We start from the raw sequence: 22,798 nt of genomic DNA, 5'->3' as shown, positions 1-22,798 counted from the left end.
GAATCCAGATAAAGACAGTTCCAGGGAGGCTAAGGAGGCTCGGTGATGGTAGGACACAGGGCTGGCATCTCTGGTTCTCTTTTATCCCCCGTCACAGTTATGAACTGGCTGCAGCAGCCCCGAGCATTGCATTTCAACAGAGCTGCATTCAAAGAAAGGAGCAGAGAGACCCACAGGCAGAGCTGCTGCTGCTCTGCTTCCTCCTAACACAGAAGAAAACCTCTCCCCCAACAGACTTCCCTTTCCCTCCCCAGGACCAGAAAGCACTCACTTGTCAGTTCCTAGGGACAGGGGTAAGGCCCATCTTGCAGAGCTTAAGTAACATCTTCCTGGCTTAACTAGGAAGGAAACAGTGTCATCTTTGGGCCAAGTGACAGTCTGCCATGGCAGCACCATCTCCAACCTACAGCTCAGGAAACTGGACTGCAGTGAGATGACATAACACACCAAAGCTGTGTTCCACCCAGAGGCCTCTCTGCCTGCCATAGCATCTCGCTGGGCTCAGTCACCCCTCTGCAGCACTACTCTCCCTTTTTCTTTTGTTATATATTCATTATTTTCTTAAGATAACTATATTAAATCTGAATTCAAATAAAAAAGTGTTCAAATGTCACTCAGGACTGTTCAGATCTGCCCCCCCAACTAAGAACTAAGTGCAAATCAGTCAGGTCAAGAGCACCCCAAGGTGCAACAGAAACCTGCTGTGCAGGAACAGCCTGCCCCAGGGGCTGGAAAGCTCTCACAGGTCACCAGGGAGCAGCAATCATGTTAGCCGAGCCACAGGAACTTGCTGGCTACTGAGAGCAAGCAGAGCCTGACAAAAAATGCTGTCCTCAAAAATATGATGGGGTAGAAAGCCTTCCGGAAAATGCTGAAAACCTCAGCCTTTGCCTCTACCATGTCTGGGTTAGGCTGGACTCAGCACTTAAGCATTCTACCTCCTGGAGGTGGTGGTGGAATGGGGAGGCCAGAAGCCCAAGGCAGATACTTTCTGCTGGATTTCTTAACTACCCAGAGCTTCATTGTCCTTAATGGTAAAATGGAGGTGACACTGGAATCTATCTCAGGGCATTTTTTTTTGAGACATAAAAGCCATAATATATATTATGGAATTAGAAAACGTTTGCTCCATGAACACTGGTGGGTTGGTAAGAGTGGAGGCAGCATCACCAGGAGTAGAAATAACATCAGAAGGAAGGCCTGTAACAACTAGGATTATAAAGACTTAAAGCTATTAACTTGCAAATCGTCTATCACCTCAAAGCTTAAACTGGTTACCTTCTCCCTCAACTCATTCAACAATGAACAATCACCTCAAAGAACAAACAAGCGTAAAAGTATAAAATTTGACATAATGCAATATCATGTTTTATTTTTATTTTACTCTGTGTACATTATTTTATTTCTTCTGGTAAAACAGCCCAATAAATCCAAAAGAATCCTAACATGTAGGCACATTTTAAATAAAAAAACAATAATGAAACATTCATATACCAATTTCACAGCTGAGAAATAGTATAAAATACATCTTTGAAGCCAGGCATCTTAGTATAAAATAGTATAAAATACATCTTTGAAGCCAGACCTCCCCCACCCCTATGCAGATAACCACCAATCTGAATTTTGAATTAATCACCCCTTTGCTTTTCTTTATATTTTCATCAAATATCTATGTGTCCTCAGGCAATAAATTATTTAACTTTGCTTAAATCATTTAACTTTTCATAAATGAAATTATACAGTAGGTACCCCTCTGCAATTTGCTTTCCCATTCAACATTTATTTGGAGCTTTATCCATATTTAACACAGATAATTATACTTCATTCATTTCACATTTCCAATATAATAGTATCTGGAATGTCCTGCTTATGGATCTTTGCCCTGTTTCTGGTCTGACTCCTCATCTCAGGGTGGTCCTATGCAGACCTGAAATGGGAGACCTTTGAGAGGCAAAGGGAATGCTATTAAAGGCTGACAGAAGGCAGCAGGCCTCAACCAGACTGGATGGTCACTCCACTGATAATAGTGAATACCATCTCAAGATTTCCTTATCACTCCCTGAAGTGCAGACCAAGGCATTTAAACCCAACCCTGTTTAACCAATGGTGAGTTCACATTCAAATGTCGTTAGCTTCCACATTTGCAGTACAACCCTGAAGGAAAGCCAATTACTCCTCCTATCCTGGGAAGTAAAGCAAATTCTTTTTAGGGGTAAGATGGAGAAAATGTACAGCTTCCCAGCTTCTTTTGTCTCATTCACAATTCATCATCATGCTTGAAGACAATTCTAGTTACAATGGTAACAGTAGCCAAGATAAAATGTAAAAGGCCTTAAGGTCTGAAGTCTGCATCCTTTTTCTGAACCAAGACAGAACTAAGTACGTTGCATCCTTATTTAAGATTTACTACAACCCTATGTGGCAGGTATGGAACACAAAACTTGGAGAAGCAGAGTAACTTGTCTGAGGTCACAATGCACCTAAGTGGCAGAACCTCAATCACCATGTCTAAGTAGGGGACCTTATAACTCATCATAAAAGCCAGGACATTACTAGGACCCAAGGAGGTGCTATTAACAGTGGCACCAAAAGAACAGGTGTAAGTGGAACTGCCCTAGGCACAGCAGGATTGTGATACCCTCAGTCTGTCCAACTTCACAATATGCTCTTGAAATCTTCAAAATGTAGAGATAAATGATTTAGGGGTCTGACCAAATTTGGGACCCGAATCTCTGTAGTTGACTCTGTGTGTGGAGATATGCTTCCGTCGCAGAGTGTAAAGATGTACACACTCCCTTGCCCCTTCCTCTACCTGGTAGACATCCAGTGGCATCCTGCCACTCAGCACAGCAGGTTGAAGAGGATCATGATATGCTTCCCTGAGATTCATAATTAAATTAGAGAAACATTCTTCCTCCTGAAGCTGCTCCTGTTGGTAGCTGCCAGCAGCAGAGTTAATGTCCCATTCACTGAAGTAAGCATCCCTCCAAGAGGGACTTCTTCTGATGTGGAGATCTTCAGCCCTTCCCTTGAGCAGAGATCCCAACTGTGTTCCTTTCTGGAAGCACACAGTACATGTGACACACACACACACACACACACACACAAATAGTTTCAAATAAATATTTTAGACACAGAAAAACAGAGAATTACATAACCACATCCCAGGCCAAAAGCACATGTTATCTTTTGCTGTACAAAAGTGTTCCAAATTGCACCATTCATTGGAGTCACAAACCAGAAACAACATAAAAGTCCATCAACAACAGTAAAATGATGAATTGTGGTGTGGTCATACAAGATGAATGCTCTCCAGAAATAAAAGTGCACAAATCACTGCTACACAAAATAAATTACTCTCAGAATCAAATGTTGAGGGAAAGGAGAAAAAATTAATAAGGAATATGTCTACAAAAATTTCATTTACATAAGGTTCAAAAACAGGCAAACAGGATCTATAATGTTAGGAATGAGGATGGCTCATCTTGTGGAGGTGAATGTTGACAGGCAGGGACCTGGAGGATGCTTTACATGGATAATAGTCCATTCCTTGACTGGATGGTGCTACTGAGGTGGGAACTATGACAATTCATCAAATAATACCATTAAAGGTGTGTGCACTTTTCTGTATCTACATTACACATGAAGGGAAAAGGATTACTAAACAAAAACCTAGAATTAAAACCCACTTTAGTCAACTATTCTGTTACTGATGCCTAAATTATCTTTACACTGAAGCTATCTGTGGCCTTTGGCAGGCCACTTTGCTGAGTGTCTATTTCTTTATCTGTAGCAGCATACGATGTGTAGGGCTGGTATGAGAAGTACTTCATTTAAATATATGCAACAGGCTTAGCAAATGCTTGACACATGAGTCAGCACTCAAAAATGCAAGCTGCTTAAGCCAGGTCTCACCTACACCTGCCCTCCTCATACTTACGGCCTGTCACCATTTGTCTTATCCTTCTGGAATGGGGCAAGGTATACTGAAATGGACGGGTTCACCTATCCTTGTTGGAGAGTGAAGAGAGAGATGAGTGAACCCCTCCTAGAGGACCAAGCACCCAGAAGACATCTGTATCCAGTAATTCCACCCGAGGCATCTACACCAAGAAGATGAGACAAGAAAAAAGACGTGTGTGCTGAGGTGCTGTTGTGTACGTGCAAATGCATGTTATTTATAAAAGTGAAAAACTAGAAACAATTCATTACATCAGAAAGTGGTCAAACAAAATAATGGTGATTAGAACTTTAAAAAAAAAAATTTTTACAGTTGTAGATGGACAGCATGCCTTTATTTTTATTTGTTTATTTTCATGTGGTGCTGACGATAGAACCCAGGACTTCATGTGCTAGGCAAGTGCTCTGCTACGGAGCCACAGCCTAATTAGTCCAATTAGAACTTTTACCAACATAAAAAAACAGTTGAACATAAAAGCAAAAGGTCCACCTGTATTGATTTTTAAGACAATAACAAATACATATATAGAAAAGACTATGGGAAACAAAACCAAAATTTAAGCTAATTATTTATGGGTAGTATTATTACAGGAATTTAAATTTTTCTTCCTTATGTTTTCTGTGTTTTTTCAACCTTGTTCTATGAGGATATACTAATGCAAACACAATGTTGAAGAAAGGATCGGTATCATTTTCTCCAAAGGCCTTCGTTTCTGTTGTCAAGGTGAGCGCCAGCAGCAATCTGTCACGTTTTAGGAAAGACACTGCACAACGGAATGTGTCTGAAGGAAGGTGACTGACGGCCTGGCAAAAGGCTTCAAACATAAAAGTCAGGAGGAATGGCTGAAGGAACAGGGATGTGAACTTGAGGAGGACCAGTGAACACGTCAGCTGCCTTAGAATATCTGTCATGTGAAGAGTGATCACGCTTGTTCTACGAGGCTCCAGAGGCTGGGAACAAGATCAATGAATCAGAGAAGAAAGGGGAGGAGGAGGATCAGAGCTCCAGGAGCAAGCAAGCTTTATGATCCCTACCCAGCCCCGCTTCCTTTCTTGTCCAACAGTAAGGCGCTCCTCTAGAGGGGCCCAACAAGTCGTCTTGTCAGCATTTGGGCACAGGCAGGAGCATTCCAAGGCTGTCCTTCTCTGTCTCCCAGACCAGCCTGTTCTGTGGACAGCCATGTGAGTCAGGACCCGATGACTGAAACCAAACACCAGCCTGGAAATAAATACCTGCACTCCTTTTAATCCCTCTTCCTTGACCTCTAACAAGCTCTTCAAAATCACGTAAACTGATCTCCTTCTCTCCATGTTTCACCATTTGACTCTTAGTCCAAAAAGAGGTCTCTTTTAACGGCTCCCTGACTGGTTCCTCTTTTCGACTCTTGTCATCCCTGCTCCAAGTCCATTTGCTACAGAGAAGCTAAAGTTATGATTTTCTAGGATTAAAAAAAAAAATCATTAACCGACTACAGGATTCAAAAGGGAGACTCGCCTCTAGTCTTCACTGCCCCCTTCTCCCTCACACAGTTATATTCCAATCAAACTAGCCTTTTAGGTTCCATGTTCATGCCCGAATCTTTCTACCTCAGGGCACTTGCACATGCTGAAACAGTCTCTATCACCCACTTTCCAAATCCTTCTGCAATTCAAATCTCAGGTGTCATTCCCCAAATTTAATCCAATGATAGAATCCCAGTCCCTGGGGCTGGGGATGTGGCTCAAGTGGTAGCGTGCTCACCTGGCATGCGTGCGGCCTGGGTTGGATCCTCATGCACCACATACAAACAAAGATGTTGTGTCCGCCGATACTTGAAAAATAAATATTAAAAAATTTTAAAAAAAAAGAATCCCAGTCCCTAAGGATCCTTTATGTGGTTTATATGGCTTTTCATGCCCTGGCCACAACTGGCCAGTCTTTGTCCATTGCCTGTAGTCTTTCACTAAGCAGAATGCCTCTGAGTTCCTCAAAATGTACCAGCATCTCTTAGGTCCCTCTGTCTTTATGTATGATGCTTCCTCTGCCTGGAAAAAATCTTCTTGTTCCTAATTCCTATCATTTTTAGGACACGGTTTGAAATTCCCCTTCTTGGAAAGCATTCCCTTGCCTCCAAATGCAGGGCTAGGTGCTTCTCCCCATTGTGTGTTTACAACACCTGGAATTATTTCATCACAGCATTTTTAATATTCAGTCGTAACCAAAATTTTCTACTAATTGGTAAACCATATTAAGACAGGAATCACAATTCTATTGCCCAAAACTGTTGAGTGAATGACTTCCTTTTTTTAAATAATACTTTCAGCAAAGATTTTTAAAAATAGAAAAATAATACATCTCCATGGGAAGCATTCTAATAAGTGGTATTTTCTTCCTGGAATAATGAAGCAAATCCAGACTTCACTCAATTCCCCTGTTCAAGGCAAAGTTTCATGTGTTGTCACTTTTACTAACCAGCACAGTAATTATTCTTTACCAGCATTTGAATGCCCAGGGGCAATCCTCAGTACATACACAAAAGGATCAATAGGTACTAAACAGACTAAAAACACGTATAATATTGAATTCATAAAATGGCAGGATATAAAGAAAAAATAAATTGGGAACACACTGGAGGACATAAAACTAATAATCAAAAAATAAATCTTTCACAGTCTGCTTCCCCAAAGGCATAAATAGTTCCTGCTAATTTGTTAAAATTGCTTCATGAGAAAGACCTTTAGAATCCTAAGCCCAAAGCCCTGGCCTTGGTATAAATTCAGGGCAGAAGTACAACTAAGAAATGTGTCAGGGACAGCACCTTGTGTCTCCATTATGCCTCCGTAATCTGGAAGACTGGGCAAGTCACAAGTCTTTCCTGAATTTCAGTTTCTTTACCTAAAAGAGACTAGATATACTTGAGAGGGTAGAAAATTGAAATTTTTCCACTCATCCTCATCCTCTCCTTTCTTGGTAAGAGAATCTGATTTTTAGCTGGGCACATTAATGTCCCACCAAAACATCACATTTCTCAGCCAACCTCTCCAATCAGGTAGCCAGACCTGCCGGGCAGGTCTTCCAGAAAGTCCTGGAAGAAGAAGTCACACTGTTTTCCTTCCCACTGCCTGGCACAAAGATGAGATGGCAGAAGTCTTTTTTGTACTATAAAGACAAAGGTGACATCTGAGGGTCCATGGAGAGAACAGCCTGCAGGAACCAGAGCCCTGACGGCCCCCTGGGACCTCCATAATTAACTCTGGACCATAAACCTCCAGCCTCCTCTATCCTAGCAGGAAACACTTTGCCATCCCATTCTGTATTGCACAGCCTCATGACAAAGATTGCCTCATGAAAATCTTTAGCCCAAGCTGACCTACTTCAGGACACTGGTCCTGGCTTGCTGCTCGAGCAAGATATTCCACCTATCGCCTTCTACACATCAACCCTTCAAATGTCCACAAACACTGGGATTTGCTCTATGGAAATCTGGGTCTCCATGTAATCTTTGGCAAGTAGCTTAAGTGCTCTGATCTTCACTCACTGTCCAAAAAACAAAGATTCCTTCCTTCCCTCTATATTTGCCTAAAAATGTCAGGAGGAGGAGCATGGGTTTGTGAATCAGATACAGATTCAAACTGCTTCATGGCAAGCTGCATCCATTATCACATCTTTAAAGTATCTTACTTCACAGTCATGTATTTCTAGGACTTTCTAAGGACTAGATAAGATGGCACTTAATGGAGGCTTGCACTTGTCAGCCCCATACCCTAATATGAAATCGTTGTCCTGTCCTTCTTCATTCTGTAGGGCTATACCATAGGCCAACAGCAGCCAACCATTACAAGGTGCTCATTATACCAGGAGCTGTTCAAGCACCTTTCATGTATTAAGTCACGTACTTCACATGACAATGCGGTAAATACTGTTATTTCCCCATTCCACAGATGAGGGAACTAATCCACAAAATGTCAGTTACCTTGCCAAGATCATAGCCAGAAAGGGAAACCATGCAGTCTGAGTCCTGCTCTTTACTGCCAGAATACACCATAGTGCTTACTCGCGGGAGGTGGGACCATGTCTCCCCAAGCAACTTGTGAGCTTCCTCAGGCCACAACCTGCATCATGTCCTTGGAGAACCTTGCCCACCACAAAAGCTCCCGGACGCTGTGATAACTGATTGGCAAACAAGTAAAAATTGAGCCATCTTCCAAAATGCCTATATTGTCTGATGACCTTGAGGAAGACATTTGTTGACTGAACCCAGGTGTCTGAAATGAAACACAGAGAGTCCCTGCCACAGAAAGCGGAAGACCCCTTCACTCAAAGTGCATCTCTTGAGTCTTCAGAGTCATAGTCCTAAAGACTCGAAGACTTCTGAGAACAATTCTGACTAATGTTTCCATGTTTCCAGAGTCTGAACTAAGTTTAAGGCCTCCACCATTCATTCAAATTAAAATATCTGCCACACAGTATGAAATGTGCTAGCATACTGGTCTAAAGAGGGCTACCATTTTCCTCTTGGTGCTGGTGGGCAACAACAGCCTTCTAAAACACAACAATTTATGTTGTCCTCACTAGGGATACTATTTGAGTATACAATGGCATAAATTAGGTGCTGGGGATGCATGAGATATGGCACAAACCTCACTAACACAGACTATGTTGATCTAGAATATGTGATAATTCTTAGTGCTGAATTTTATTTTTCCATGATCAATAAAGAAAAATAATATGTAAAATAACCAACATGTAATATAGAAAGAACCAATTCATCCATTCTGCTAATATCTATTGTAAGTCTACTATGTGCCTGTATTAGGTTAGTAGTAATAAACCATTCCACGCATTCTCATTAAGGAAAAAACTCTGTAGTGTAAAAAGTAATATCTCCATGTCAAAATAAATTAGAAGTCTGGAAAATTAGATTATGGTACATCAATACAATGGAATGCTATGAAATTATAATAAAACTAGTGGGGTAGATCAGTTGGTGCTAATATGTTAACAAGAATGACTGCTGAATTAAAAAGCAAGAGATGGAACCTTCTATAAAGCACCCCATTTGTATGGAAAGGCAAAAGAAGATAATAATGATATATACATACATCAGTGGATTTGCAGGAAAATTCTCAGAAGGAAGGTCAAAACCTGATGGTATGGGATAGGAAGGAAACTCATTTTTCTGATAATTTACATAATACTAAGGCTAACTAGAAGAGGTCAGCATGAATTAAGATGAATTGGTCCATGCCTACCAGTGTCAGGCACATAATGGCATTCCAGTATTTATTGAATGAATATAAATAAAAGATACTATTAATTATCAGTTAAACATACTTATCTTTTTTATTCAGGAAAACAGTTCACTGACTCCCACGTGCCCCCAAAAGGGGACTGGAATTAAGAAATGCTTTGCTGACATTAATAAAAGTTCAGGTTGGTCAAAAAGTTTCTAAACACATGCTGATTTGAGGACAGCCGGTCCATACCACACATTACCACTTAATGAGCACTACCAATTACTTTTCCAAGTATATTTTGAAAGGAGTTGATGTGGATTTATTTGAAGAAAAAAAATCTGCTTTATTCCTAGCTGCAACCATAAAAATGTCCTAGAGAGCCAGAGTAACCTCTAAGCACCCTGAAGGTCTCTCAACAGTGAACGTGCTGATAAGAAGTTCTTAGGTATACCTGACACACCAGGCTGCCTCCTCCACTGTCTCGAGCCACATGAGTGATGGCAAACTGGGGAATGGGAAACTGACAGTTTTGTTTTCTCGGTGCTGATAAAGGGGAACAAATTATGTATTTGCCCTGAGTGTGCAGTCTGCCGTTTTAGGTTGTTTTGTTGGCATTTTTCCCCTAGTAGCAGCAACTAGAAGTGGGGGGGAGGACATCTGGTAACTTCTTCAGGGAAAATCTTAACAGATTTGTGGGTGTAACTCTAGTCTATCTGTTGTGTAAATAAACCCCAGGCAATGGCATCAATTAAAACTCTTTTTTTTTAAATGGTTCTAACAAAAGCAATACCCTGAAAACTATGGTCCCAATATAATAATCATAAGAGCCCCCATGTATGGAACTCTCATTATGTACTGTCCTGTGCAAAGTACTGAAGAGGCAAGGGGCAGTTCAACTGTCACAGCTTTATGGGGTCCCCATTTGGCAGCTGAAGAGACTGAGGTTCACTGAGATGAATTAGCTTGCCTGAAGTCATATAGCTAGTGAGTGGCAGAACTGAAATCCAAACCTAGTTCTGAAGAACTCCTAAGCATTCTGTAGGGTGGTTTTCCATCTATGCTCAACAGGCTCATCAGGGAGAAAACAGTATTGGAGAGATGAGGAAGAAGCCCGTCTCTGCCCAGAACTGATCTCCTATGTGCCAGACAAAACAACAGACCTGGCATTAGGAATCCTGGAATTGCTTTCTACCATGGGGAAAAAACCTGCCTGTGTCACTCAGACGGTCCAAGACTGGTTCTGCACATTCCCCAGCTCTAAAACCACACCTCTGCAAAAACAAGTATGTGGAGATGATGTTGCTGGAATGGTAAAGTAGGAGAAAGTCAATTCTAAGCCACAGGGTATACAGCTGGGTAAATGATGTTCACCTTGCCAAGAAAAACCGTGACAGATGGTATTAATCAATAGCCAGCTTCTAATGTAACAGCTCCAATGACCTCTAGTGGCCGTTGCTAAATCCAGTGGTCAGTTTTTGGTCATATGACTGGACAGATCAGCAGCCTTGGACAGAGTTGAAAGTTTCTCTTCATGTGACTTCTGAGACATCACCCTCTACTAGACTGTCCTCTACCTCACAGACTACTTCTTCCACATCACCTTTGCTACTTCATCCTCATCCCCCAACTCCTGGAGTGCCCGGGATTTAGTCTGGAACCTCGTCTACACTGTCTTTGTGCTTTCATTCAATTTCATGGATTTAAATGCAATCCACATATTAATCACTCACAAATGTGTATCTCCATCCCAAAACCATTAACATTCAGCTACTTACTTAACATTGCTGCTGTGATGACTAATGGGTATCTTGTGTCCTCAAATGAGATCCTAAATCCACCCGACTCTGTCCTCCTCCATCCTTCTAGGTGCTCAAGGCATGTAGGGTAGTTAAAGCCAAAGTCCTTCCAAGATTTTATCCTTCCTCACCCCAGTTACCTCTCTGAACACATCTCCAATTACTCTTCCCCAGCCACCCCCCTCCAGTCAGCTGTACTTACGCACATACTATTGGCTCTTCTTAAAACACTTTACTCAGATGCCCACAAGGTTCCCTCCTTCACTTATCCCAATATTTTCCAAATATGACCTATTCAGTGAGGCCTTTCCTGACCCTTATATCTTAAAGTGCAGCCTGCCCTTCAAAGCACTTTCTTTCTTCCCTCATGAGGTTTTAATATCTTATTTTATATTTGACTCATATAGTTCTTTATCACCTATATTCTACAACTAGAATTAAGCTACAGTACAGTTTAGAAAGGGCCTGTCAGTCTTATTCACTATATTTCCAACATTGAGCACAGTGCCTGGAACACAGTAGACATTCTTTGGAGAAAAGAGAATCTACAAGCATCCATGCATAGCTTGGGCATACCAGGGTAGCTATTTTCTATAAGAGATAGGAAATGATGAAATTTCCATCTCGGACACTGGTTTCTTTTCCTCTTTTCTAAAAACAGTGGTCATTTGTGGATTCAAAGAGAAGTATGACACTATATTGTAACTAGACTTCATACACCCAAATAACAAAAAGAAAATTTATTTAAAAATAACTGTTTTAAAGTATCTAAATTAGAATCAGTGTTTTTTTTTCATATGTAGGATTATTTTTAACATATAGATGATACATAATGTATATGTATTTTTCATTCTTTTTAGTTGGGGAACTAATATCAGGATTCCTGTGATAATAAGAAAACTTTTTATTTATCAACATCCACTGATATTTGTTTATTCATGGCAGGTTTACTGTCTTTACTTTTATTATGTCTCTTTTTTATTGGTTTTTCAAGTCTGAAATCTGTCTTTCACCCATCATCATCTTGTAATGGCAAATGTGGGCACTACATATGTTAGTCAGTTTTTCATTACTATAACAAAATACCAGAGACTACAAATTTGTAAAGAGAGGAGGTTTATTTTGATTCACAATTTCAGAGTTTTCAGTCCATGATTAATTGCATTTAGGCCTGTGGCAGCAGAGTACATCATGGCAGCCAGGAAGCAAGAGAAGAATAGGAAGAAGTGGAGTCCGACTATTCTCTTGAATGGCATACCCCCAATGAACAGAAGACCTCCCACTAGTCCACACCTCTTATTAAATTTCCAACCATCTCCCAATAGCACCCAGCCTTTAAACATGGCCTTTGGGAGACATTCCAGATCTGAATGATGGCATCAATTAAGTGGTCAAAGCTCAGGCCTCAGTCCAAGTCACAGGTCTACTATACACTATCTCCAAGAACTCTGCCAGCTTACCTAACCTCCTTGATCACTTACTTGCTCTTCTGTAAACTGGATAAGATAGCCATCTTATAAGACTTCTTTGAGGATCAATGAAAAACTACACATAAAACAACTGGCATGGCATAACAAATGGAAATATTCAATTTACAGCAACTATCACAACTAATCTTCAGACCTCATCTGAAGGCTTTGGCTGTCCGATTTTGAAGGTCTTGCAGTTCTAAGCTCAAGTCCCGTCAGCTACAAGTACATAGTCTCCTTTCAGTTTATGCCTAATGAAAACACATCCATTTCTAGCAAGAATAAACAAATAAAACTACCTCAAATGTCCTACAGAGATATGTGAATGTGGATTTTAAAAGATAAAATTCTCAAGGGGTTAAGAACTGGCTGATGATAAATAAACTAGGTTCTCACATCTGAAATAACATGGAAGGAGGCAAAGAAAAGAAAAAGAATTACCCAAACAAAGGGTGAATCTGAAATGTTTATTGCTTCAATACTTAGAGCAATGTCAACCTTTTAAAATAGAGTCACAGGACAGGTAAACCAGGAGAGAGCTACAAATTCCATGCTTACCAATGCATTCTTCTCTGATATTAACAATAATAATAAATAACACACCTACAGATAGCACCATGTGCCAGGCTTTATGTATCTTGGCCTATTTCATGCTCACAGCAGAGGGTACCATTAACAGTTCCTGTTACAGCTGAGGAAACCCAGGCACAGAAGGTAACGTGTTTAAGGTCCAACAAGCTGGCAAGTGGCAGAGTCAGGATCAAGCCCAGGCAGTGCAGCTCCAGAGCCCAGGCTCAGTCCCCAGTGCATGCTCCCTCATGTGTGTTCTGATTTTAGAGAGGTAAGCGTGTGTTCCCATTCTCTGGAGAATTGTTCCTTTCCCCTGACCCTCTGTGATTCTGGAAGAGTTGAATCTACCCCCTACCATACTTAGCCACAAGGGTGGCATGTGTGACCAAAAATGATCAGGCAGATGAATGGATAAAGAAAATGTGATATACAGACACAATAAAATATAACCCAATCTTTAAAAGGAAGGAAATCCTGTCATGTGACAACATGGACGAACCCAGAAGACATTTACCTTAAGTGAAATAAGGCCAGCACAGAACGACAAACACAGCAAGGTCTCACTTATATGTGGAACCTAAGAAAATTAAACTCACAGAAACTGAAAATAGAATTGGTTGCCAGGGGTTGTGTATGAGAAAACAGAGAGGTATTGGCCAAAGGATATAAATCTTCAGTTATAAGATGAATAAGCTCTGGTGGCCTGGTGTATGGCATGGTGATTATAGTTTATAACAATGTCTTATGTACTTGAAATCTGCTAAAAGAGTGGGGAGATCCTAGGCATCCTCATCACACACACACACACACAAAAGGAACTATGAGAGGTGACTGATAGGCTAGTTTTATTATGGTAATAACTTTATACTGTAAACCAAAACACCATGCTATATAACTTAAATAACTTTAATACTTATTATTTTTCAGTTATATCTCAAAAAAACCTGGGGAAAATAAATAAATAAAAACCAGGCTCTCAGGAGCCATGTCATACAAAATGGCACACAGCAGGGACACTCCAGGAGTCAGTCCTCCACCAAAGCAACCACTGGACTGTCAGGAGCATTTGGAACGAGCCACTTAGAAACTCTGGAACCTAACCAGACACTCAGAACCAGGGGTGTGCCCGTGAAGGCGGAGGCTGTTGATCCTAAGTGAGCCTCCTACTGAACCAGCCTCCAGACTCATTCCTCAGCCGCACCTCAGCTCTGGGGCAGCAGCCATGTTCCTGAAGTGGCTGGCTGGTACCAGAGTGGGCAGTAGGACTTTGTCCTCCAAAACTTTGGTGATGTGCGTTTTGGTTGGGGTGGCAATACCTGAGGGACTGACACTGATGCCTGCCTTGGCGCTGGCCCTCACGGGGAGCAGCAGCTTCCCCTAAGAGCATCGACTGGGAAGTCTTAAGAAATGACCCCCACCCCCCAGTCCCCCTGAGAGCATGTTTTCCCCTTTTTGGAGCCAGACATCAAGAAAGTCTTTTCAGGTCACTGGCCGACACAAGAGGAACTTCACTGATTACACAAAATAAGAAACATATCCCTTAAAAACAGCTTAGAAGGGCTGGGGATGTGGCTCAAGCTGTAGCGCGCTCGCCTGGCATGCGTGCGGCCCGGGTTCGATCCTCAGCACCACATACAAAGATGTTGTGTCCGCCGAAAACTAAAAAAATAAATAAATAAATATTTTTTTAAAAAAAAAAACAGCTTAGAAAAGTCACAAATGGACAACACCCCCACCAACAAAACAGCCTAAACTCTGAAGAGTGGGAAAATGAGCTTTCCAGAGTTAACCTGTTATAACACTCAGAATGTCTAAATTTCAGTGAAAAATCATGAAGCACATAACAGGTAAATGTGTCACTCACAGGAAAAAAAGGAATCTGTCAGAAACCACTGATGAGGAAACCCAGACTAGAATCACTAATCAAGATGTTAAATCAACTGTATCAATACAGTAGCCCTGTTGTCTGCAGCTTCACTGTCTGTGGTCGCAGCTACCTGTGTCAACTTCATTCTCAAATATTAAATGGAAAATGCCAAAAATAAACAATTCATCAGTCTTTAAAATTTTGTGACTTTCTTGTTAGAGTGATTAAGTCTTTTACCTTCTGCTCCGTCCTGTGACGTGAACCATCCCTTTGTTCAGTGTATCCTTGATGTGTATACTTAGTCACCAGATCAATCAACTCACACCATCACAGCATTCAAACAACCCTGATTTTACTGAATATTGGCTCCAAAGTGCGAGAGTAGTTTTGCTGGCAATTCACATGTGCTGAAGAGAAGTCAAAAAGTGCCTCCTGTAAGTGAAAAGGCAGAAGTCCTCAATAAAAACAGGGCAAAAAAAAATGTGCACTAAAATTACAAAGCTCTTACCTAAGAGCAAATCTTCTATCCATGAAATTGTGAAGGAAAAATTAATTTTTATTAGTTCTGATTCCTCACCTTCAATCCGCAAAAGTTACAGCTATAATATGTGATAAATGCTTAGTTAAAAAGGATAAAACATTAAATTATAGAGTTTGGTACTATCTACAGTTTCAAAACCCCAATGAGGGTTTTGAAACCTGTTCACAAATAAAGGGGGACCGCTGTATTCTCAATGAGCTAAAGGAAACCACAGACAAAGAACTAAAGGAAGTCAGGAAAGCAATCTATGAATAAAATGAGAATATTAATAGATAGATATTATAAAAGGAGCCAAACAGAAATTCTGGAGCTGAAAAGTACAATGACTACAATGAAAAATTTCCTAGAGGGGTTCAACAGCAGATCTGAACAGGCAGAAAAGAGAATCAATAAACTCGGAGAGAAGACAACTGAAGTGAACCAATTTAAGGAGCAGAAAGAAAAGCGAATGAAGAGAAGTCATCAAAGCCTAAGGGACGTGTGGGGCACTATCAAGCAAATCAGTGTGTGCACTGTGGGCACCCAGAGGAGAAAAGGGAGAGGAGGAGGCACACCAAGTAGCAAGATGGATCTTGGGGAGCAGTGGGGAGCACTGCCAGGTTACAGTTAGGGCTCAGAAGCCCTGCTAGAGCCAGAAGCCCTGCCCACCAACTTAAAATGGGCCTTTATACAGAATTCCCCAGGAAGACACTGGCTCCTGGCCCCTCTCTCCCTGTTTTTCTTTAAAGTTGATTCAATCAACAAAGGCACTGGCTTTATGGCTAGGGCCTACCATGAAGTCATCTGTGTCTTCTTAAACTGTGACCATTCTCACTGCAGCCTGTAGAATTTTCTCTTTAATTTTTTTTTTTAAATATTTATTTATTTATTTATCGGTGGACACAACATCTTTGTTTGTATGTGGTGCTGAGGATCGAACCCAGGCCGCACGCATGCCAGGCGAGCGCGCTACCACTTGAGCCACATCCCCAGCCCCATCTCTTTAATTTTTAAAAGCAAGATGCAGGGGGCTGGGGTTGTGGCTCAGTGGTGGAGTGCTTGCCTAGCATATGTGAGGCACTGGGTTCAATTCTCAGCACCATTTATAAACAAACAAAATAGGGCTGGGGATATAGGGCTGGTAGAATGCTTGCTTTACATGCACAAGGCCCTGGGGTCTAATCCCTGGCACCATAAATAAATAAATAAATAAAGGTTCATTGACAACTTAAACATATTTACAAAAAACAAGAAGCAAGAAACCACTTTTCCTGTCATAGCTTAAGAAATGATCACTGGAAGCTCTTATCACCTCCCTACTTGATGACATCTTGATGAGGACAGGGAATCAGAGCTCCATCATCTTTGCATCCTTAGCATCAAACACAGATCAAAGAAAATTTCATTTTTATAGTATTTACTAATGTCTAAAAATTCCAAATTAGAAGTTTTAAAAAACTCTGATATCTAAAGGAGAATTAATTACAAAATCAATTATATAATACATCCTACCTAGGATTTTATGAACATCAGTTTTATGTCAAAATTAAAGAAACTATAAAACCTGTTTTGCTATTCACTGTTTTATGAACATCAACCCAATAATGAATTCTAGCCCTCATTATTAGAAAATGTCTACTATAATCTTATTTGTAAAATAGTAGTAAAAATAACAGCTACCTTGTCGCATTCTTTTAAGAATTAAATGACTAACATATGTTTGATACTTAGAATAGGCATGGGGCTGGGGCTCAGTGGTAGAGCACTTGCCTAGCAAGTGTGAGGCACTGGATCCAATTCTCAACACCACATATAAATAAATGAATAAAATCAAGGTCCATCAACATCTGTTTAAAAAAAAAAAAAAAGAATAGTGCCAGGCACATAGTGACCACTTAAGAAATGTTAGCTAGTATTATTATAACTATCAGGCACTGCCCTAACACTTTAACAGACATAGTTTTTTTTTTTTTTTTAAAAAGTTCATTTAATTAATCTGCCCAGAAAAATATTAATAGAAGCAAAATGCACAAATAACCTGTCCTCTCAACAAAATTTGCCCTTACAGTTTTAGATGCCTTCTAAAAGTCATTAATGAATTCTCAACATAAGAATTACCTCTTATTGTTTATTTTCTAGAATCCAATTTCCCCTTGAAGCAGAAAAACATATTTAGCAGACCCTAAATGTATGCCAGAAAGAACTGAATCAATAGCTTCATTAATAGTTTCCTTATTTAAAAAAAAAAATCAAACGCAAGGATTACCTTCTCTTCAAACCAGATGATGCTGCTAATCCAGCAAGATTTGGGGCACTTCTATCTAATATGAGCCCATGAATCTATAAGAATTTCAAATGACTACTGCTTGGGTTAAAAATAATCACCGAGAAACAAAAAGCAGAAGTATTTACAAAATTGCTCCATTTGCGCTCTCCCACTGTGGGTGTTTTCCTGTTTCTCAAACCACTGACCTTTAGCCCAAGCAAGTACCAAATGGTCCAACACAGGGTACTATGGTAAGTAAGTTTGGGAAACATACTTCTCACTAGAATAGATACAACATCCACTAACATATTAAAGGCCCTAAGCCTCTTTGAGGGGGGGAGACACCTGTTTAGTTGTGCTCAACCCACTGTTCGAAAATTTACTTAATCACACAAACTCCCTTTTCCAAAGAACAATTGCTAGAATCTAGGTTTTGGAAAGGCTGAAAGTAAAGTTAATTGCTTCTGCACACCTCGGGAACGACTATGGGCTTATTCACTTGGCCTCGCCTGGACAAGTCAACACTATTTAACAGCAGATGGGAAAGAATGTTTGACCCTACACATACTCATGGCCCCTGATTCTATGTACTTTTTTCATGAAGAGGCCTATCATGGGTCAAGTAAAAAGGAAACTATCCTTGGGATCTATCTATCCAAGGTGATTCCCACACCCAGGGAACTCATCAGTAAATCCATGGGAATAGCTCAAGGAATCATGAATTCAGAAAATCAGAATAAGAAAAAGACAACAGCATGGGCTGGGAATGTGGCTCAAGTGGTAGCGCACTCGCCTGGCATGCGTGAGGCACTGGGTTCGATCGTCAGCACCACATAAAAATAAAATAAAGATATTGTGTCCACCTAAAGCTAAAAAATAAATATTTTTAAAAAAAGAAAAAGACAACAGCATAAGAGCAATTCTGCCAACACAAGGACTTTATTCTCCTCCTATTTGTTAAGTCAAAGAGAAGAATGCTAGAATGTGTTCAAAATCACCAGGGAGAAATCGACTGGTGACTGATGCCAGATTAACGGTCTCACAAGCAGAGAGGCATGGTCAGGGGGAAGAAGTCCTTGTTAAACTATCTCCCAAACGTCCCATCTCTAGGACATTATCTTGTTCTGTAATTGGAAGTTTCCAGAATCTTCAATATCTGTTTGCAATATAGGTTTCCTTTTTTCTAAACCAAATCTCAGAAAATTAGGGAATTGCTTCCCTTCCTAGGCCACTGTGATAGTCACCTAACCAAAACTATGCCAAGAGGCCCCTGCTGGTCACCTAAAATGGTCAAATTTATTACAAAGGCACAGTGTGACCAGAGAGGAACCTGGAAGTTCTGAAATAACAATAGCAACAAAGAAAAAACACATCCTAGGATATGTAAACCCTTGTTTCCCAAGATTTAAAGCACTCAAGAATCTTGGGTCTAGGTATTACCCCAGGAGGACAAGAGAGGTGCTGGAAAGGTGCTCAACTGAGTATCTAGAAAAGCCTCACCTCACAGGCTCCACAGTTGAAGAAAAGTCACGGGAAATGATCCAGAGCTAACAACACTTTCTGCAGTGATGACGATGTTGTCTATCACACTGTCTAATGTGATAGACACACTAACCAGTCACATGTCTACTCAGCACTTGAAATGTGTCTAGAACAACTGAGGAACTGAGCTTTTACTTTAATTTTAATAACCACATGTGGCTAGAGGCTGCTGTATTGGATAGTGCAACTAGTCTGAACGAAGATTTTTCCACAAGAATTCTACCAAAATAGATGGTTAGGGACCAAGGAAGGATTTCTCCTGAGGCTGTGAAAAACAGACTATTTTACTTAACAAAAGAAGCAGAGAAAATCTACTTGCTCATAAGTTGTGTACACTGCTGAGATGGCTCAAGATAAGCATCATTCCCATTTTACCAAACAAAGAAACTGAGATACAGGTCAATTAAATGACCACTCTTTGTAGAACCTCTACATGAGCAAAGGGTGTCATATGCTGTCTTTGCAAAAATACTCCAATATACACATTATCTCTTTTTACAGATGTGGAAACTGAGGAAAGACTACACAGCAGAGCTAAGATCTGAACTCAGCTCTAACTTCAAAGCCCACACAAAATACTGTTTAGGTCTTTAGCAAAAGTAAGATTCCTTTCTTAGATTTTATCAACAAGGTTTTTTTTTGTTTGTTTTTGAGCACCTATTACACACATCACACCATGCTAAGTTCTAGAGTAAATGTGGGGTAGGGAAACAAAACTAAACAAAGAAAACCATCAATAAACTGAACCTCAGAATTGTGTGGGCTTACTGTTCTTCAATAACAAAGGTAGATTAATATATTAATTACTTACAGCTAACTCCTCTGGCATATTACAGCAACCAACCAGCCCAAAATAAAAAAAAAAAAATGAGCTAACAGTTTTAGCACTTCAAAAACATACAGAACCAAACACATAAGTTACAAGAGAAAAAAATTTATTAGACTTCATAACAATTAAAATCTTTTGTGCAAAGGACATCATTAACAAAGTGAAAAAACCGTCCACAGAATAGGAGGAAATATTTGCAAATCATATATCTAATATGGGATTTATATCCAAACTATTATTTGTAAAAGAAACTCTTACAACTCAACAATAAAAAGACAAATAATTAGACACATTTTTGTGTGAACAAATTTTTATTTCTCTTGGTTTTATATCTTGGAATGGAATGCTGGGTCATATAATAATTCTATGCTTAATATTTTGAGGAAGTGCCAAGCTAACATAGCTATACCATCTTATAGGCCCTTGGCAGGGTATTAGAGTTCCAATTTCTCTACATCCTCATTGACATTTGCTTGTCTTTTTAATTTTAGCCACTCACAGAATTATGAAGTGGATCTCATGATGGTTTAATTTTCCTTTCCTAATCACCAGTGATGTTCAGCATACCTTCATGCGCTTACTAGCAACCCATGTCATCTCTGAAGAAATGCCTACTCAAATCATTTGCCAATTTCTCAATGATTTGCTTTCATTAAGTTGCAATAGTTATTCATATACTCTAGATACAAGGTTTTTTTTTTTGTCAGGTATATTGATACATCATTTGCAAATATTTTCTACTATTTTGAACCTGTTTTTTGAGTCAAGTCAGGTTGTCCCGAATTGCTCAGGAAAATGAAAACCACAACACTTTTTAAATTAGCATCTCACTGAAGACTTGAATTGGGTGTCAACATACTTTATATACAAACAGAGATATGAAAAATTGTGGTTTATTTGTGTATGAAGAATTGTAACGCAAAAAAACAAAGTACATGTATAAAGACATAAATTGGCATGAACATACTTTATATACAGAGATATGAAAAATTGTGCTCTATATGTGTAATAAGAATTGTAATGCATTTCACTGCTGTCGTGTATGAAAAAAAAAATTAGCATCTCACTTTCTGACGAGGAGCAGTTGAGAGACCCAAGTCCACAGCATGGAAAGGGCTCTAATGACTTGAAAATAATCATACAGACTACAAAAGGAGGGACATGGAGGAGTACATGGACATAAACACAGAAATTGCCCCTGGGTGTTCCTTCTACACAACTACCTCCACTGTGAACTAGCCAAAATCAAAATATATCTGAGAGGAGAGGAGATCCAGATAGGAACTAGATATGCAAACTTCTCTTAATAGATAAACCAAGAAAAGGGAAGAAATAAGATTCATTCAAAGTGATCCCAAAGGCAAATCTTGTGGGGAAACCCAACAAGATAAACACAGTAAGTTCTCAAAAGAGCCTAGTTATGAGTGTTACCATAATACTGTAATGCAAAAAAAAAAAAGTACATGTATAAAGACATAAATGCATAAATTTATATTTTTATAAATTCCTACATTAATGTTTGAAACAGCAGTTATATAAGAAGACATAATGGAGAACTGGCTTGACCAAAGTCCATAGAAGAAAAAAAATGGTGTTTTGATCAACCAAAAACCAATGAATACCAACAGTGCAACACAGCTGCTAAGCAGTCAATATCGCCAGGCAGTCCCTGTTCACACCAAAGGAACAGACAGGTCCACCAAACCTTCCCAGCCACTTAACCTCCTTGAACCCTCAGCTTCCACTGACTCATTTGGTGTCTACACATAGGCTGAGTTTGGATACAAAAGACACAATCAAAATCATGTCCAGAAAAAAGTGACCAAAGTGGCTATAGGTCTGGAATCTAAATTAAATATACAACAATTGATAGAAAGAAGGTATTTGTACAGGTGAAGGCTTAAAGTAGTTGAATAACTTCAAATTAAGAATGGTGCTTGCTGGTTTGTATCACCAATGGGTGAAAATTACAGGTGAGCTGGGGTTGTGGTTCAGTAGCAGAGTGCTTGCCTAGCACATGTGAGGCTAGATTAAATCCGCAGCACCACATTAAAAATAAATAAGGGGCTGGGGTTGAGCCTCAGCTCGCCTAGCTTATGTGAGGCTCTGGGTTTGAGCTTCAGCACAAAATAAAAATAAATAAATAAAATAAAGGTATTTTGTCCAACTACAACTAAAAAGTATATAAATAAATAAATAAAATAAAGTTATTTTAAAAAAAGGAAAGAAAATTACAGGCAAGGCCAAGTTAGGCTCCATACCGAAAATAATTTTCTTATCCAGGAATGGATCCTATGGGCTAGAGAAATTATAAGCTCTTTCTTGTTGGAAATGCCTGGGAGCTGCACGGGGTTATCTGACCACAAGAGCAATCTAAGGAATCCTCTGGTGGGCAAAGGGATAGACTTAAAGTCTTAACCCTTTCCAACACTGCCACCTGTGCATCTATGATTCATTCTGCTTATGGTTGAGGTTCATCAAATTAGTGGACAGAGCCCAGGGTTAATCTCTTCTCCAGCCCACCTTGGCAGACCCTGGGGCTGGGGGTGGGAGGAGAGACTGACTGCAAGTGGGCACAAGGCAACTTCTTACAGTAATGAAAATGTCCTAAAAGTGGATTATGGAGTTAAATGTATAACTCCACAAATTCCACACACCAAAAAAAAAAAAAAAAATCACTGAATTTACAATGGGTGAATTTTATGATCTATAAATTATACCTCAATAAAGCTTTTTAAAAGTTGTAGCCCTAATGGGGATAT

The 22,798-nt window shown here is 39.8% G+C and overlaps 1 long non-coding RNA gene across 2 annotated transcripts; it reads right to left on the bottom strand.

Annotated features, from left to right (window-relative positions):
* Nucleotides 1–1,777: 1,777 nt before the first annotated feature.
* On the bottom strand, nt 1,778–22,094 carry LOC125617013. 2 transcript variants are annotated; one of them, XR_007347874.1, is made up of 5 exons: nt 17,666–22,090; nt 15,117–15,311; nt 6,759–6,835; nt 5,702–5,771; nt 1,778–5,399 (listed from the first exon to the last, which is right to left on the bottom strand). It is a non-coding gene; the product is annotated as an uncharacterized LOC125617013 (long non-coding RNA). The 2 variants fall into 2 exon arrangements; XR_007347873.1 differs by having other exon boundaries at nt 5,702–6,835; nt 17,666–22,094.
* Nucleotides 22,095–22,798: the final 704 nt, after the last annotated feature.

Source organism: Marmota marmota, unplaced genomic scaffold (assembly GCF_001458135.2).
Source record: "Marmota marmota marmota unplaced genomic scaffold, marMar, whole genome shotgun sequence".
Taxonomy (NCBI): domain Eukaryota; kingdom Metazoa; phylum Chordata; class Mammalia; order Rodentia; family Sciuridae; genus Marmota; species Marmota marmota.
The sequence above is the reverse complement of the archived record's forward strand: the minus strand, read 5'-3'. Positions and strand labels throughout refer to the sequence as shown.